Source organism: Boleophthalmus pectinirostris, unplaced genomic scaffold (genome assembly GCF_026225935.1).
Source record: "Boleophthalmus pectinirostris isolate CB_2022bp ecotype Guang Dong unplaced genomic scaffold, ASM2622593v1 HiC_scaffold_14, whole genome shotgun sequence".
NCBI classification, from domain to species: Eukaryota; Metazoa; Chordata; class Actinopteri; order Gobiiformes; family Gobiidae; genus Boleophthalmus; species Boleophthalmus pectinirostris.
Genome location: NW_026571047.1, coordinates 2,965,667 through 2,983,038, shown reverse-complemented (window position 1 = coordinate 2,983,038; position 17,372 = coordinate 2,965,667). Strand labels below are relative to the sequence as shown.

The following is a 17,372-nucleotide window of genomic DNA, read 5'->3' as shown; positions in this document are numbered from 1 at the left end:
TTTAGCAGCTTGTCTCGGTGGAGCTGTTATTGATTTCCTAAAACACTTCACAATATTTACTTTTCTCTCTTGCATTCATTCAGTTAAACGTGCTGTATTGCTCAAAAATCTCTTACATACATTTGTACTGTGATCGTGGATGCCTCTACTCACAAATGACCTGTCACTATCTTGACCTGGTGATGTCATCTATGTGTCTTCACAACCTCAATGCCATACTCTGGAACATTACAAGCATCACCTTCTCCATAACCTTTCACACCAAGATGGAATCCTGCGAAATTTGTGAGTCCATCTGAAAGTGCTCCTGCTGTAAGAGGCGAGTGGAGCAATCATGTCGCAGCGTTGAGGTTTGCGTGGAAGGTAAAGCGCCAGCGTGAACCAAAACAAACATGGCCACACCCACAGATGTACTTCAGTCTATTTAGATCAGAGTTGGAAATTTGGCAGCTGTTTGACCCAAAACCCACAACTCGAATTTTATCTTACAGGCCTGCCCCAGTCAGCACCGGTCTTGGCCAAGGCCAGGTGTAGTTCAGTTCAGTTCAGTTCAGTTCAATTCAATCTTTATTAAGAATACGTAATTATCTGGTTCATAGTATTAAAAAGAAAATAGTAAGAATAAAAAAAGTTAAATACAGTCCATGTTATAATGTATACAGACAAGACCACAAGTGTCTCCACAGTTTAGAGGTGAATCTGACAGAGCTCCTCACGCCTGACCTGCCTGAAAAGTCTTAAAGAGAGTCTAGGAGAGTTGAAGCAGTTCACAGACATGTCCCTTTATTGGCTCAAGCAGGTACATGTCTCTGATTCAAGTTGATTATAGGATTCAGCCACACAGCATCTCTCCCCGTCACCCCCTAGTATAAAGCAGGTAGCTTTATACTCGACCATCTTGTCAAATATTAACTTGTTGATTTAGCGTGTACAGCAGGAAAATTCACAGTAATGTTGACCCAGACAGTGTTATCATGGATTGGCATATGTTAAAGGGTTCAGACCCACCCCTTTTCTGTCTCGTATACATTAGGGTGACCATATTTCCATTTGTGAAAACCCGGACACCTTACCGGGGGTGGGAGGTGGGGCCTCCTACCCACTTAAGGTGTCCGGTGGTCCCTCGCTATATCGCGGTTCACTTTCCGCGGTCTCTCCGTTTTGCAGATTTTTTTTTTTTTCTATTTTTGTGTCAATTTTGCATGTTTTTTTTTTTTTTACACAGGGGTGTGTCAGGACTAAACCAGGACTAACCTTGAACTTAAGAGAGAGAGCGCCGAGCAGTTTGTCCGCAAAGCGTGATCAGGATATTGCCACATTTACCTCCGTGAGGTGTGGAGCTCTCCTGTCCTTTCTCCTGCGGTCACCTCCGACCTCATCCCGACAGTGAGTCCAGTTTCAGTTCTGGTTTAGTTCTGTTTTAGTCCTGGATTAGTCCTCCTCTTCAGTCCTGGAATCAGTCCAGACCCGTGCAGGACTCTGCGCTCTAGGACTCCATTATGGAATAAATGAATCTTCAGTTCTTTACATAAAGAAGGAGGAAAATAACAAAAGGACGACAGCAGCAATAAGTTTTAAAAAGGAAGTAAAAAGGGTTGCACCTCTGAGAAAAGTGTATAAAGTTTGTGCTGAGGGGTTTTACAGCTTTAAAACAGATATAATAATTGTAAAAAAAAAAAAAGTTGACTACTTCGTGGATTTCACCTATCACAGGTTATTTTTAGAATGTAACTCCCGCGATAAACAAGGGAACACTGTACTCTCACCTCACAACCTGTGCACATGACCTCTCACTTGTCCCGATGGAATGGATGGAAAACTGAGAATTTCTTGTCTAAGTCATTGTGTGACTCCTTCTGAGTCACAGACGCTACGAGAGCCACTCAGTTTAATGCTCCCAATGAACGGTAATAAAAACCTGGACATTTGCATCATTAAAAAAAAAAAAAAAACTGGACGCCCTGGATGCAAAACACAGACATGGGAAAACGAACGTTTGGTCACCCTAGTAGACATCACAAAGTCCATAACCACATGTCCCAAGCTTGTGACAAGTGACAAGACTTTTGTCAGGGACTGTATATTGCATGGTGAATTAACATGAATGAAACATTAAAAACACAGAGAATAATTCTCACAACACACTAGAGCTTCAATGATTCGATTGCTCAGATTCACGGCTCTACACATAAATGAATAAATACAACATCTGATTGTAACTGCACAGGGTCTCACACCACAATTTACAAACATTTCACTGGTGCTACAGAACCTCGGCACTTTCGGTAATGTTCTCAAAGAGTCATTATAGGCCACTGACAAACTCTGCAAACTCTTCTTCTTGTAGTTGCTCCATTTAGTTGTAATGAACTCGGCCGGGAGAGATTGGAGAAAGGAAGGCCTTCCTCCCCACGCTTCCTCTAAGCCTTCGCAGCTTTGCACCTCCAGCATGGTGGGCGGCTCTGTTGTATCCACCGCCACGTGCATGCAGGATCTGGATGGCCGCTTGCTTATGTTACCGCTACCCTCCCTAGTTACAAGTCTAGTTATGTCTGTACTGCGTGTCCGAAAACCTTTGCACCTGACACTTACTTTTACAGAGTTCCTGCGCACGCCCCATCACGCTGCAACGAGTGCACACCGAGGCAGCGCTGTGCTCTGAAATGATTCAGCTCTGCTCCGCTCCGACGCAAAAGTAGGAGAGAAAGGACAGTGTTCTTTGTTCTGTGTGTGTTTTTTGAAGTCCAAGTGAATTTGTGATGATGTTTAATCTGTAGTATTACTGTTTTGAGTGTCCTTTTGAGAATACATTTTGCTAAAATTGTGTTTCTGCCTCTCCTTTGTCACATAACAGTTGAACTTATTCTTCTGCACTGTGTTTACCCTCATTTACATTCAGCCACCTATGTCCATTGCCTCTTCCCTCTGTATACATGTCCTGTGTGTATTTTCACTATGTATATTTAATATTTAGGTTTATTTGTAATTACTCTGCAATTATTCAGGTTCTTGCATCATGTGGGTTTGGCCCTTAGCCTGCGGCCCTTGCAGAGGTTACAGCCTGTGGTGGAGGTCGCGGAGCACCACTTGCTCGCTCATAGCAACTCTAGTTACATTAAGTAACTTCATGTTATTTTGCCTTTATTGTATTTTCCCAGTTTAATATTATTATTTGGTGTACTTGTTGTTAGAATAACCACTCATGACATGTTTCTTGTGTTTCTGTTTATTCCAGACCACACACACACATACACGTACACGCCATCATAACCATGACCTGGACTATGTTCAAGTTCGAAAGCCAATAGAGATGATCAAGATTTTCTTAATGGAGTGTGTAATGTAATGTAGTGTTCCCACCCAACAAAGATCCACCCCCCCATACTTTACACTAAGTTCTGACTATGTGCTGATGTTGCGGAGGTGTTTTTTTGTGCACTGGTTCCATATGATGCCCAGTCAGAGGCATGGTCTGGGGGCTGTTCTCTCTCTCTCTATCTACCCTCATGTTATGCTGCAGTATTTCTTCCTCTGCTCCCTGTCCTCCAGTCTGGTCCATGACTAGCAGCGGCAGAGTGTGCATTTCACACACTCATCTGCTAGAAGATCCTGGTGACACCAACTCAAAAATCTGATTGGTTGAAGCGACAGTTTCATGGACATTTATTTTGTGTTTGAGTTCCTGCAGAACGCATTGTGAAGGCCTCAGCGACACTTCTTTGACTTTGACTCTGCCTAGCAACAAGTGACGGCTGAAATGAAGCGGGCAGACCATTTGGAATTATTTAATAATAAAATCATTAACATCAGTCTGTGATTCAGATTTTTTTTTAGGCCTGCAGAGAAGGACTTGAAGGCCCTGACGCCCCACCACTGATGTCTAGTACCACCATGTCATGTATTACGTGTTTGTACATGTACGGATGGGGTGACAGCTCCAATTTAGATTCCTTTGTATGTCTTGTACATGTAAAGAAATTGACAAATAAAAGCATTCATTCATTCATTCATTCATTACCGTCAATACAGACTATTTAGCTTGGAGAAAAACATGCAGAAGGTAAGAGCATTGTGCATTTATGGACAGAGAAGATGTCTGTGCTTTTGTCTCCACTGTATGCTACAAAAGTTTGATTTTTATACTACTTTTCTACTTACCAGTAGTTATATTTTGTTTTATTCACCCAGAACTCAAAAATTCTCAGTTGGCATGTTGTCACGATTGTTACATCACTTGTATCCAACCAAAATCCAAACTTCTATCCATTAACTGTCACTGTGCTCAAATTAAAAGAGAATTAAAGCCACAAGAATACATATATGCTCTTTAAATGTCCTATATTAATCAAATTATTATAATGTAATGTTATAATGCTGTTACCAAAAACAGACCTGGAGCATGAAACACAACTCCAGCTATGTTTTTGATGAGGAAACAACATTAAAACAGAGATCACAAAATGGAAAATGGGCCCTTTAAGTGTACAACAGTAGATAAACCCCTGGAAAACGTCAAGTATAGTAGATCGTAAGTGAGCTGTATGAGGGGGCTGCTGTCAGGGAGTCTTCAGAGGGCATCTGCAGTACACTTTGACAGGCTAATGTATTTTTGAAGCAGGGCAGGACACAGTGCAGCCAGTGTTGAGACAGACAGCCCACAGCCCCAGGGCCTCTCACTGGGAACACTTACTCCTGATTGAGAGATGACGTTGTGCATGGACGACTGCGCTGGACTCAGGGGTCATGAGTGGGTGAGCTTCCACAACGGTCGCCTACAATGTAAATAGCACCACTACTGAATCGAATATTATCAGTGTACTGTTTCAGTGTTAGAAAAGTGTTTTAAAAGTATAGACCCTTTAAAAATTTACTGAATTCTGGAATAGAGGCAGCTGGAGGCAAAAGTGAAGAGGAACATAATGATCTCAATTAGGAAACTGAGATTAACTTCAGAATATGACAAAATATCTCAGGATTTAGATCTAGGGAAATTTGGCAAATGAAAACCATCACGACAGACTGAGGTGGAGACTTGCAAGTCGTGACTTGGACTCGAGATACATTTTTGGACTTTTAGGACTTAAAATGGGCTAAGACTTGGGACTCGACTTGGACTTGAAGGTCATTGACTTGGGACTTGAGAAGATTTGATGGTTCTAATATATATATATATATATATATATATATATATATATATATATATATATATATATATATATATATATATATATACTTTTCTTTTTAGATTTGGTACATCTGGAACTGAAGTATTGTGATGTGGTATCCTCAAATGTACTACAGTAATATACAGTACAATACAATAAAACAGATGGACACAGAACATGATCCTTCCATTTCAGTGCAAACTGAACAAAATAAACAAATGACAAAATAACTATTTTTTATCACTTTTAAATATATATATATATATATATATATATATATATATATATATATATATATATATATATATATATATATATATATATATACTATGTTTTATTGTATGTTACCTTTTCCTGCTGTTCTGAAACTGTGCGTTGCAACACTGGAATTTCCCCACTGTGGGACTAATAAAGGCATATCTTATCTTATCTTACCTTATCTTATTCTGACCGTAATGATTGACACTAAGATCCTGTCAAAACATTTAAAAAGGAAAATTTCACATTTCTGCAACTCTTACATAAATACTCATATATAAACATACCATGACTTTTTTTGAAGTACAGTTTAGTTTAAAATTCATATAAATTGCAAAAATCTAAGCTGTATTTTTTGTACTTTGGTTTAAAGACTTGAAATGACTTGAAGCTCAAAGCAGACGACTTGGACTTGACTTGGACTCATGGGCCAGTGACTTGAGACTCGACTTGGACTTTCCTCTCTTTGACTTGGAAATTGGCTCAGACTTGTGGTCAAAGACTTGCAAAACAACAACTTCCTTCCTGTCCCACCTCTGCTGACAGAAGTACATTTGTGTTTCACAGTATTTGTTAAAGATGTACTGTGTAACTTTTCTCTTGGAGGATCCACCATTTGGTCATCTACATGGAAATATTATTGCTTTGTCTTGAATGTTTCCACAATATAAATTAAATGCTTCTATCACTGGGGAGATAAGCAGGTAACAGCACTACTTACAATTCAGATCTGTGGAGAGTCACCCCTATTCACAGAAGGAATGATTGTATTTTTGATCAACAGAAACACTCCTAATGAAAAGATGCTAGATAAATGTGTTTAATGTCATGCCATGGACGATTCCACTTAAAGCTATAACATCTCCATGGAGACAAGTATGTACCCTCCAGCAGAAAAGTTCTGTAGTGTGCCTTTAACTGAGAGACACTAAGCTTTTTTTTTGCTTTTTTTTTTGACAGAGGGAAAATCCAGATTTTTTAGGTTTAACTGGACAAATCTTCAGAGACCTGGAACTCTCTACAGTTTGTCATCATAAATTATACTTTCTGTGAATCTCAAATACCATTTTGAGGTCAGAAAATTGTATTTTTTCATCCTTCTTAACAGAGAAGCAAATTAACTAACATGTGTACCTGGGAAATTCTAAATAATGACTATTTTTGGTTAAAATGTTGTAAAACCATTTGCATTTACATCTGTTCATCTGTTAATCATTGCAAACATATGACTGCTTTAATTTGTCTCCAGTTTCCTCCATTCCAACACAACATATGAACATTCAGATGACAGAGGCTACGTTCAGACTGCAGGGCTTAACGCTCAATTCCGATTTTTTTGTGAAATCCGATGTTTTTAACATATAAGTCAAGTCTGGGCTTTTCATTTTCTTTTAGCAGACAAAACATCTTATGTGAAGATTTCCTCGTCATTGCTTCTCTTCAGCAAACCAAGTAATCCAAAGTATTCAGATTATGTTAGTCACTTTAAGTAATTTAATGGATTACATTACAAACTACATTTTGAGGTATGTAATCTGTAATCTGTAGGGGAATACATTTTTAAAAGGAACCCTCCCAACACTGTGAGTGGTGATGTGCTTCGCTTCAGTGACAAGGAGTTCATTAACAATTTTCGCCTACTTCAGTGCAGAATAGTGACGTTTGTGTCTTGTTGTTAACGTGTAGGTGGATGAATGCGCTTTGGCCATTCAGACTGAAGTCGCATGTCAAAAGATCAGATATGTATCAGTTTCAGGAGCACATATCCAAGTGTCCTGGGTCACATTTGAAAAAATCTGATCTGTGTCATTCAGACTGTCATGAAAAGATCAGATACAGGAACACAGGGGCCAAAAAATCAGATTTGGGTCACTTCAGGCTGCAGTCTGAACGTAGCCATAAAGTGTTCAACGTGTTCAATCATTGATAACCTTTCAAATGAAGTGAAAACATCTGGGCTAAAACTAGTTAGAAACATTGCTCTGTCTGGATCTTTCTTATTCAAGTCAGACTTAAATCCGAGCTTTCTTTCAACACATTCTCACCATAAATAAATAAGTGAGTCGGGCTTACAGCAGGTGATCTGATCTGTGCTGTTCAACAAGTCCCTCTCCAATAATATTCAAATCACAAGCTCGTATTAGACAGCAGGTTTTCAGTTAGTCACACTCGCTGTCTTTGCTGGAAATCAAGTCATTTGTAATATTACTTCACCGTAGGAAATCATGACATCATATGATTTCATTCCTGTTGCCTAGCGCTCGTGTCATGCACGGGGCCCAGACTCCACCAGTGTTCACACAACATTATTATTTGGCAAATCAAAACGTATGAAAACAGATTTATTTTGTTGAATCCATGTTTAAAAGGCAGGAAATGTTTCTAACTTTTGATTTGAACTTTGATGGAGTCTCCCGAGTGTGAGGCCATCAATATTATTTAGAATTGTGATCTGCTCGGTGTCATTTTTTTGGCATTTTTTCCAACTTCTCTATACAAATCAACACTTGACTGGTGTAAAACTAATTTATATTTACAACAGGTATTATCCCACCACATTAAGTGGATATTAAAAAACAATTAAACGTTGCTTGTGTAATGAAACAAGAAAGGGGGAAAAAAAGACAAAACATTCATTTGCGAGTGAGCCTGTCTCTCCACAGATCACACCTGGAACTTGACCTGGTGCTGTCTCAGTGGAGATTAGGGTGGTCCACAAAATAATGTTTTTTAATTAAAATAAAAATAAAAATCAGATTTCTTTCCTCCCAATGTTTTATTTGAGTCTAACCAATGAAAAAATACCCCATGTAAAATATCACCCTCAGTGTCTGTGTACACTGGTGGGTGAGTGGTTCCTTGTTGAAAAGTCTTGAAGGTGGAAAAGTGCTGTAAAATGTGACAAAAAAAAAAAAATAGACCATAAACATGACAATGGAGAAACACGTGGAGCACACGGCCACGTGAGGACAATTTCCTTCCAAGTATCTGCTCCTCTGACTTTGACATCAAACAGAGGCACCTTGCAGAAATCTTAAGAATAAATGTGGCTTTTTTTAAAGGTAACTTAGAAGAGTTACACATTAAAAGTTTTCTCTAAAAAATCAAGTAAAATCACACATAAGCAGAGACCAAAGTAAGGTCGAGCATTTACCAATTAAGATAAAACTGTGCACATGCTATTCTTTTCCATAGGTGGACTCACTTAAGTCCTTGGGAGGTAAACTATCCAGAAGTGATTTTTTGGCAAACCCTAGTGGCGATGGAAGTTCTTCTGTGAATACTGTGGATTATTCTAGGCAAAGAAGTCACATTTTCTTTAACCTTAACTTGACCAGTGCGTTCATCTGGTTCAAGTTAATGACCAAGTGAAGAACCTCCCAGAAATTAGACTCAGAACTTTTGATAGTGTCATTTGGTACTTTGTTTCCTGCACCTCAGAGACTTGTTCATATAAAGGCTGCGTTCCTGCACAGACATCAGTGTCACAGAGTACATGCTCTCTCCTCCCACACCGTATGTAACTGTATCACACACACACACCTAACACACACATATACAGTCCCTGACAAAAGTCTTGTCACTTATCCATTTTGTAGAAACAAAAGCTTATAACCTGACTTTAAATGAATCGATTGGTTTTAAAAATGTCTCATATGAAGCTAAAACCCTCCCAAATTATGCTCAATATACTAAAATAAATTTGCTTCACTGAAGAAAGATTGATCATTCAATGAACACAGAAAGGTCAGATTTTGGCAAGACAAAAGTTTTGTCGCCTACAGAAAATTGAACAAATAATTTACTTCAAATACAAAAATATGTTGCATAACGTCAGTGAATGAAGTAGTGGTGCTGTGAGATCCATATTTAATATCTTGTATGACTCCATGAGCTTGAAGGACGCATCCATGCGGTTCAACAATGATTCATACAATTTGTTGATGAAGTCATCAGGAATAGCAAAGAAAGCGTCTTACATGCCTCCCAGAGTTCATCAAGATTCTTTGGTTTTGCCTTCCATGTTTCCTCTTTCATTCTACCCCAGACCTGCTCAATGATGTTCATGTCTGGTGACTGGGCTCCAGTCCTGCACAACCTTGATCTTCTTCGCCTTGAGAAACTTTGATGTAGAGATAGAAGTATGTGATGGAGCACCATCCTGCTGCAAAATTTGACCCCTTTTATGGTTGGGAATGTAAGAGGAGCTGATACTTCTTGATATTTTAGGTTATTGATATTGTCTTCCACCCTGCAAATGTCTCACACACCCCCAGACTGGATGGAACCCCAGACCAGGATTTTTCCGCCACCAAACTTAACTGTTTTCTGGGTGAATCTTGGATCCATGCGGCTCCAGTAGGTCTCCTGCAATATTTTGCGGCGGCTGTGATGTAATTCAACCGAGGATTCATCTGAGAAATCCACCTTCTGCCACTTTTCTAGTGTCCATCCTTTTAACAGGCTGTGGGCCTTGGCAAATGCCACACACAGTTTTTTAATTGCCTTTTGTTTAGTGCTGGTTTCTGTGCACTGATTCGACCATGGAGGCCATTTCGAGACAGAATTCTACAAACTGTTGTGGTTGACACAGGGACTTGAGGTGACCAGGTCTGGTGGAGTCTGCTGCAGTGGAAAAGGGGCCTTGGATTTTCAAATCAACAAACGGTCCTCCCGAGCAGTTGTCTTGCGGGGTCTGCCGGACCTGGGCTTGTCAAAAACATCTCCAGTCATTTCAGATCTTTTTCTTATTCTTTGTACTTGACGCTGAGACACATTGAAGGTGTCACCACCTCAGCAGTGGATCTGGTCTTCAGCCTCTTGATAATTAAGGCTTTGGTCTCAGGGTGGATCTTAGGCATGTTGTCAGAGGTCAAGTTGCAGTTGATGTGAAGGTCTGGTGTGCTGGGGTTCTTTTTATACACACCCACTAATTGATTGATCAGTAACTGATCACAGGTGAGGCTGTAATCTAGGATTGGGTGCATCATATGACAAGGCCACAAGACTTTTGTCTTGTCAAAATCTGACCTTTCTGTGTTCATTAAATGATCAATCTTTCTTCAGAGAAGCAAATTTATTTTAGTATATTGAACATAATTTGGGAGGGTTTTAGCTTTCATATGAGACATTTCTAAAACCAATTGATTAATTTAAAGTCAGGTTATAAGCTTTTGTTTCTACAAAATGAATAAGCGACAAGACTTTTGTCAGGGACTGTACATAAGCCTCCGCAGCTTCTAACCGCACTGCCAGGTAAGAACTTGAAGGACAAGAGTTTTCATTGTATTTTTTATTTCCTTTTTATACTCAAAACTGGAATAACAACCAAGGGTGATAGGAACATTTTAACATTTTCATGATGGACTTTATCATCAGGTACACTGAGTACACTTACATGGCTGATAACAATTAGATAGCCCCATAATTCCATTGGACTTGGAGAAACCTGAACACTTAAAATTTCTGGTCGGAATCGCCAACTACCTGGACAAATATTCACTTGGGCGATATCCACAATGACTTGGTGGAAACTCCTGGGCCATTCACAGCAGAAAAGATGAAAGTCTCCAAAAGTCTTGATGTTGTTGAACTTGTTGGAGTCCACAGTTTGTTAGGATCTTCTACGTTTGCTCTGCGAATGTTTGAAAGCCATTTCATCCACCGTTAGCGGTTCTTTTCACTCAGAATACGAAAAAGACATTTTCCTTCTTCCGTGCTTCTATTTGTGCATCCGATAATGCAGCAGGAATTTACCATTATCGGGGATAAATACGCGAGGTTACGCACTGTATTTGACCGCTACCTTGTTTCTTGCCTCCGACCAAAATATTTCCCAGCATGCAACGTGGGCTTTTAATAACAATGACGTCAGCTGAAACTCGCCTATAAAGAGTAACTTTTGAATGATTACAGAGAAGTACTGAGGGATTTCATACATCAGTGTTCAATGATTTTTAAATTGAAACCTGATCTATTCTGCAAAATCAACTTCTCAGTGCTTCTAACCACTTCTCATTTACCCTCTCGAAGTTGTATTTGGAGTGATTTGTGCATGTTTGAGCAATCTTTAATTGCATATTTTCAAGACACCATATTACCAATCAACCTTCAAATTCACTGCCACCGGTTCTCCAATTTACTTTCTTAATCGGTGATACTCATGGGATTCAGCAGCATTGGGTAGAGGTACAGGTTTCTTTCATGCTCGCTTTCATACGTGTTGGTTCTGTGGCTTTAGCTGGTTAAAGTGCCTGTCTTGTACACATGAGATTCTGGATTCAAATCCCGCCAGTGCCTTTTCGCATTCTGTTCTCTAGGGGTAACGTTAAAAACAATCAAGCATACTCTGATTACAACAAAGAAGTTCAAATCCTGAATCTTCTCACCTGAAGTCAGATTCTTTATGTACTAGGCCACGTGGTCGTCAAAGTGCTGTCATGGTCTGATTTTGAATGTGGTAGATGATGTGTATAGTTGGGCCATGCTTAAACTGTGCCTAATTCTTGGTTTTCATCTGAGTGCATGTGCATGTGTAATGTACAAGTGCGGGGCCCTGTGGCTTAACTGGTCAAAGCACCTGTCTTGTAAACAGGAGATCCTGGGTTCAAGTCCCAGCAGTGCCTTTTCACATTCTGTTCTCTTTTGTAAGTATTCAAAAATCAAGAACCCAGGAAGGGATTAACCACCACCAAATTTTCTGATCCAAAGTCAGACACATTAACCATTAGACCACAGCTGGCTTTGTTTTCCTAGCTTGTGAAGGAGCAGGATCATTTGTCTGACTCAGTAATTTACAATTTGCCAAGCGCCCAAATTTTAGCTTTCTTTCAGGCTCAATGCACAAAGCATAGGTGCTGTGGCTTAGCTGGTCAAAGTGCCTGTCTAATAAACAGAAACTCCTGGGTTCAAGTCCCAGCAGCGCCTTTTACATTCTGATATCTTCTGTAAATAATCTAAAAGCAAGCATGCACTGATAGCCACACAAAGATTTGAACCCTCTCTCTCCTTATTCAAAATGTAGGTGGTCAAAACACCTGTCTACTTAAAGGGACTTGAGTTCAAATCCCAGCAGTGCCTTTTCACATTTTCTTTCTCTGTGGGTAACATCAAAACAATCAAACATAATCTGATTACCACAAAAGTGGGTCAAAGCCTGATTCTTTTCACCTCAAGTCATATTCCATATGTATTAGGCCACGTGGTCATCGAAGTGCTATAATGGTGTAATTTTAAATGTGCTGCATGATTTGAAAAACTGGACCACGTTAACGTCGTAACCAATAATGGGTTTTCATCTGTGTGCATGTGATTAAAGGTCACGTGCAAGGCGCTGTGGCTTAGCTGGTCAAAGTGCCTGTCTCGTAAACAGGAGATCCTGGGTTCAAATCCCAGCAGTGCCTTTCCACATTCGTGTTTCTTACGGAAACATTTTGAAACCAAGAATACACTGAAAACCACAAACCAGCTTGAGCACTCAACCTCATGGTCTGCAGTCAAGTGCCTTATAGGTTAGGCCACACAGTCACGGGTGCCTTTTATTTCCTAACTTGTGAAGGAGCGGGATCGTTTGTCTGAACATTATTCACAATACGCCAAGTGTCCAAATTTTAGCTTTCTTTCATGTTTAGTATAGAAGATGTAGGCGCTGTGGCATAGCTGGTTGAAGTGCCTGTCTAGTAAACAAGAGAACCTGGGTTCAAATCCCAGCAGTGCCTTTTCACATTCTGATATCTTCTGTAAGTATTCAACAATCAAGAACCCAGGAAGGGATTAACCACCACCAAATTTTCTGATCCAGAGTCAGACACATTAACCATTAGACCACAGCTGGCTTTGTTTTCCTAGCTTGTGAAGGAGCAGGATCAATTTGTCTGACTCAATTTACAATTTGCCAATCGTCCAAATTTTAGTTTTCTGTCATGGTTAGATCAGAAAATGTAGGCGCTGTGGCTTAGCTGGTCAAGGTGCCTGTCTAGTAAACAGGAGAACCTGGGTTCAAGTCCCAGCAGTGCCTTTTCACATTCTGGTATCTTCTGTAAATATTCTAAAAGCAAGCATGCACTGATAGCCACAAAAGGATTTGAACCTTCACTCTTCGTATCCATGTTAGGTGGTCAAAACACCTGTCTACTTAAAAGGACATCCTGAGTTCAAATCCCAGCAGTGCTTTTTCACATTTTCTTTCTCTGTGGGTAACATCAAAACAATCAAACATAATCTGATTACCACAAAAGTGGGTCAAAGCCTGATTCTTTTCACCTCAAGTCATATTCCATATGTATTAGGCCACGTGGTCATCGAAGTGCTATAATGGTGTAATTTTAAATGTGCTGCATGATTTGAAAAACTGGACCGCGTTAACGTCGTAACCAATAACGGGTTTTCATCTGCGTGCATGTGCGTAAAATACAAATGCAAGGCGCTGTGGCTTAGCTGGTCAAAGCACCTGTCTTGTAAACAGGAGACCCTGGGTTCAAATCCCAGCAGTGCCTTTTCACCTTCTACTGTCGTCTGTTAACATTCTAAAATTGGGATTGCACTGAGAGCCATCAAGGGATTCAAACGCTCAATCTTCTGATGCCAAGTCTGATAGCATATCGATGCCTAATCACGAAATGATTCCCATCCTCACTCTCGAGAACTGAAGTCCATATAGGCTGGTCAGTGTGCTTGTTGACTTAACAGGACATCCTGGGTTCAAATCCCAGCAGTGCCTTTTCACATTCTGTTCTCTTCTGTAAATATTCAAAACTTAAGTATGACCTGATAACCACGAAGGGATTTGAACCCTTAATCTTCTGATCCAAAGTAAGACGCCTTACCCATTAGGCCACACGCTCACATTGAATTTTTGTTTTCCTATATTGTGATTGAGCAGGATCATTTGTCTGACTGTTATTTACAACATGCCAGCTTGTGAAGGAGCAGGATAACTTATCTGACTGTTCTTTAGAAATGTCAATTGCTTCCTTCCTTTCATGTTCACCTCAGAAACCGATGGCGCTGTGGCTTAGCTGGTCAAAGTGCCTGTCTCGTAAACAGGAGATCCTGGGTTCAAATCCCAGCAGTGCCTTTCCACATTCGTGTCTCTTACATAAACATACATAACTTACATAAATAATTTCAAAACCAAGAACACACTGAAAATCACAAAGGAACGCGAGCACTCAACCTCATGGTCTGCAGTCACACGCCTTACATGTCAGACCACACAGTCATGGACATCTCTTATCTTTTGTCTCAGTGTTATTCACAATACGCCAAGTGCCCAAAGTTTAGCTTTCTTTCATGGTTAGTATAGAAAATGTGGGCGCTGTGGCTTAGCTGGTCAAAGCGCCTGTCTAGTAAACAGGCGATCCTGGGTTCAAGTCCCAGCAGTGCCTTTTCACATTCTATTCTCTACTGTAAACATTCAAAAATTAACCCACTGACAACCATGGAGGGATTTGAACCCTCAATCTTCTGATCCGAAGTCAGACGCCTTATCCATTAGGCCACATGGTCACATAACATTATCATTTTGCTATTTTGTGATTGAGCACGATCATTTGTCTGGTATTTACAACATGCCAATATTTATATTGAACATTCTGGTTGGACACAGGCAGCATATATGACATAAGTAAATCATCTCCATAACTGTTACCATAATGTGAAAAAGGGCCAAAAGGTGTCTGAATTGCACAATAGTTAGGATTAGACTATAAAAAATAAATAACAATACCTTTATTTTGTTAAATGAAAGAGATTTTGGATAGAAGTTTGATGACATACATGTTTTAGCTACTTAACTGATGTAAAACTATGTCAAATACCTCAAAATACCAAATTATAGCTGGGTTTCAATTAATCTCCGTGATAAATAACCGCCAGTTCCAAATATAGGCCGAGTCTGTATAGAAAGTAGCCTATTACGACACCCCCGTTGTCACTGTAGCTGCTGCCGAGGAGCTGCTCAAACTCCAATTTCCCATTTGTTGTGCTTTATTTAACCAAGATGTGATGATTAGCGCACAGAGAGAGTCTGAGGTTTACTGCGACACAGGAGCAGTTTGACTTCAGGTCAGTCCGGCCGACACCAGACTGGTTGTGTGACTGAATGGATAGGCTCTATTCTCTGCACTGCGTCTGATCACCTTCAACTTCACTGAAAAAAGTGACAGAACAGAAGTGACGTCAAAAAGAAAGAGGGTAGGAAATGGAAGCAGTTTTTAAGAGTTTTGGTAAAATGACTTCAGTTTGGTGATTGGGAGGAAGCTGAGATGTGATCGTAGCTGCTGTGGCGTAAGAGGGAAAGTTGTGGCAAAGGGACGAGGCAGCAGGAATCATGCACACAAGGTCAGCAAAGTAGTCGCCAGGCCATCATATAAAAACTATAAATTATAGTCATACTGGTTAAAAGAATTTGAGTACTATATTTTCCCATGATTTATGTTATTAGGTTCTTTTTTTCAGACCAAGAGTTTGTTTTCATCCCTGACAGTTTGTTCAGCTCCCTGTGCTCTTCCTCATGTGGCAAGACCGGCCTTGAGGGTCTTGCCACACTCCTCCACTCATTCATCCACGCCCAAATTCTCACCAGTGTCTCTTCTTAGTTCCATGGGTGAGCCGAGTGAGTCTCTCACCCTATTGCGCTTGGCTGTGCGCCGTCGTGTCCCCTAAATCGCGGCGGCAGGTAACCAAAACTCTACTACCACGTGCTACCTGTGCCAACCAACCTTCTAAAGTGTGTTATGTTTATAGCGTGTGGCAGTCCACATTGTTTGGACCACGTCTGGACGCAGTAGTTCTGCGTAGAGTTGCCTTCTGATACAGCCTGGGATTGCGCACTGTCACTTCCAACCGCGGTATGTTTTTAGCCCAGAATCTTGTACTGCAGGCTCAGATTTTAATCCCAGCAATTCATTTTCTAGGTGTCAGCGGGGCCTGCAGCAGCGTGAGCATATCGCCTCTGCTGTTTTGTTTTGTTCTACTCTTTCTTTGCTTTATTTTAGTTTTACTTTACTTTTGTTTTGTTTGTTTTGTTGTTTCTGGTTTTGGGGTTTAGCTCTTTGTTTTGTTTCAATATTTTGTACCTGTTTCTCCCACTGTCAGGTTTTAGTGTTTGCCTATTTTATGGATGTAGCTACTTTTAAACAACTTAAATCTGTGTTTTAAAACAGAGAAAATAAAGATTGTGTAATTGATGGAACCTGGCTCCCTCCCTTTGATATGGTTACCTGTGCGCCTTACATTTACTCCCTTTCCCCAAACTAGATTTGGGGTGGCACTGTTGCAACAATTTATTATAAAATTTAACATTCCCCAAGTGTTTACCCCTCGTGTCGCCACACTCAGAGTCACATGATGTTGCTGTGACGTGTCGCTTAGATGATTTAAACAGGTTTTGGCGCTGTCTTCCTCTCGGTGGAGGCTGCAGTCCCACTTCCTCAGGACAGTATCCCAGGTGTGTGAGAGTAAAAAAGCCCCTCGTCCTGGTTTATCGTCCCGTGGGCACATTTCTGTATTTCGATTGCCTCTGTAATCCAGCGACTATGTTTGTCGTCCTCTGTCCCAGTGAGGTTTGCTTCGTTCCAGTCCACAATGTGCTTCTCTGTTTTACAGTGTCACAAATGGCCCATTTGAGTTGTTCCTGTTCTGCTTTGTATTTTATTGCTCGTGTGCACACCTTCGGATACTGTCCTGAGGAAGTGGGACTGCAAGTGGCACTATCGTCCTGCCTCCACCGGTAGGAAAACAGCGTCAAAACCTGTTTAAATCATGTAATGTAGCCAGTCCATTACATGGGCCTAGGGCTAATTAAAAGGTAAAATAATGAGGAACTGAAACAAAGTTTTAGAAATGTTTATTGAATAATTGAGTGCAGATTGAAGTTACCTGTAAAATTAAAGGAAAGAAGTAAAAGGAATAAGTGCATTTAAATCTAATTAATTGTGTTAAAGTAAT

The 17,372-nt window shown here is 40.3% G+C and overlaps 8 non-coding genes across 8 annotated transcripts; 7 read left to right on the top strand and 1 right to left on the bottom strand.

Annotated features, from left to right (window-relative positions):
- Window positions 1-11,975: 11,975 nt before the first annotated feature.
- Window positions 11,976-12,049, top strand: trnat-ugu (transfer RNA threonine (anticodon UGU)). Its single transcript has one exon. It is a non-coding gene; the product is annotated as a tRNA-Thr (tRNA).
- Window positions 12,050-12,276: 227 nt separating this feature from the next.
- On the top strand, window positions 12,277-12,350 carry trnai-aau (transfer RNA isoleucine (anticodon AAU)). The gene has a single exon. It is a non-coding gene; the product is annotated as a tRNA-Ile (tRNA).
- A 402-nt stretch (window positions 12,351-12,752) lies between these two features.
- On the top strand, window positions 12,753-12,826 carry trnat-cgu (transfer RNA threonine (anticodon CGU)). Its single transcript has one exon. It is a non-coding gene; the product is annotated as a tRNA-Thr (tRNA).
- A 540-nt stretch (window positions 12,827-13,366) lies between these two features.
- Window positions 13,367-13,440, top strand: trnat-agu (transfer RNA threonine (anticodon AGU)). Its single transcript has one exon. It is a non-coding gene; the product is annotated as a tRNA-Thr (tRNA).
- A 404-nt stretch (window positions 13,441-13,844) lies between these two features.
- trnat-ugu (transfer RNA threonine (anticodon UGU)) lies at window positions 13,845-13,918 on the top strand. Its single transcript has one exon. It is a non-coding gene; the product is annotated as a tRNA-Thr (tRNA).
- A 507-nt stretch (window positions 13,919-14,425) lies between these two features.
- On the top strand, window positions 14,426-14,499 carry trnat-cgu (transfer RNA threonine (anticodon CGU)). The gene has a single exon. It is a non-coding gene; the product is annotated as a tRNA-Thr (tRNA).
- A 236-nt stretch (window positions 14,500-14,735) lies between these two features.
- trnat-agu (transfer RNA threonine (anticodon AGU)) lies at window positions 14,736-14,809 on the top strand. Its single transcript has one exon. It is a non-coding gene; the product is annotated as a tRNA-Thr (tRNA).
- A 48-nt stretch (window positions 14,810-14,857) lies between these two features.
- Window positions 14,858-14,930, bottom strand: trnar-ucg (transfer RNA arginine (anticodon UCG)). Its single transcript has one exon. It is a non-coding gene; the product is annotated as a tRNA-Arg (tRNA).
- Between the last annotated feature and the right edge of the window lie 2,442 nt (window positions 14,931-17,372).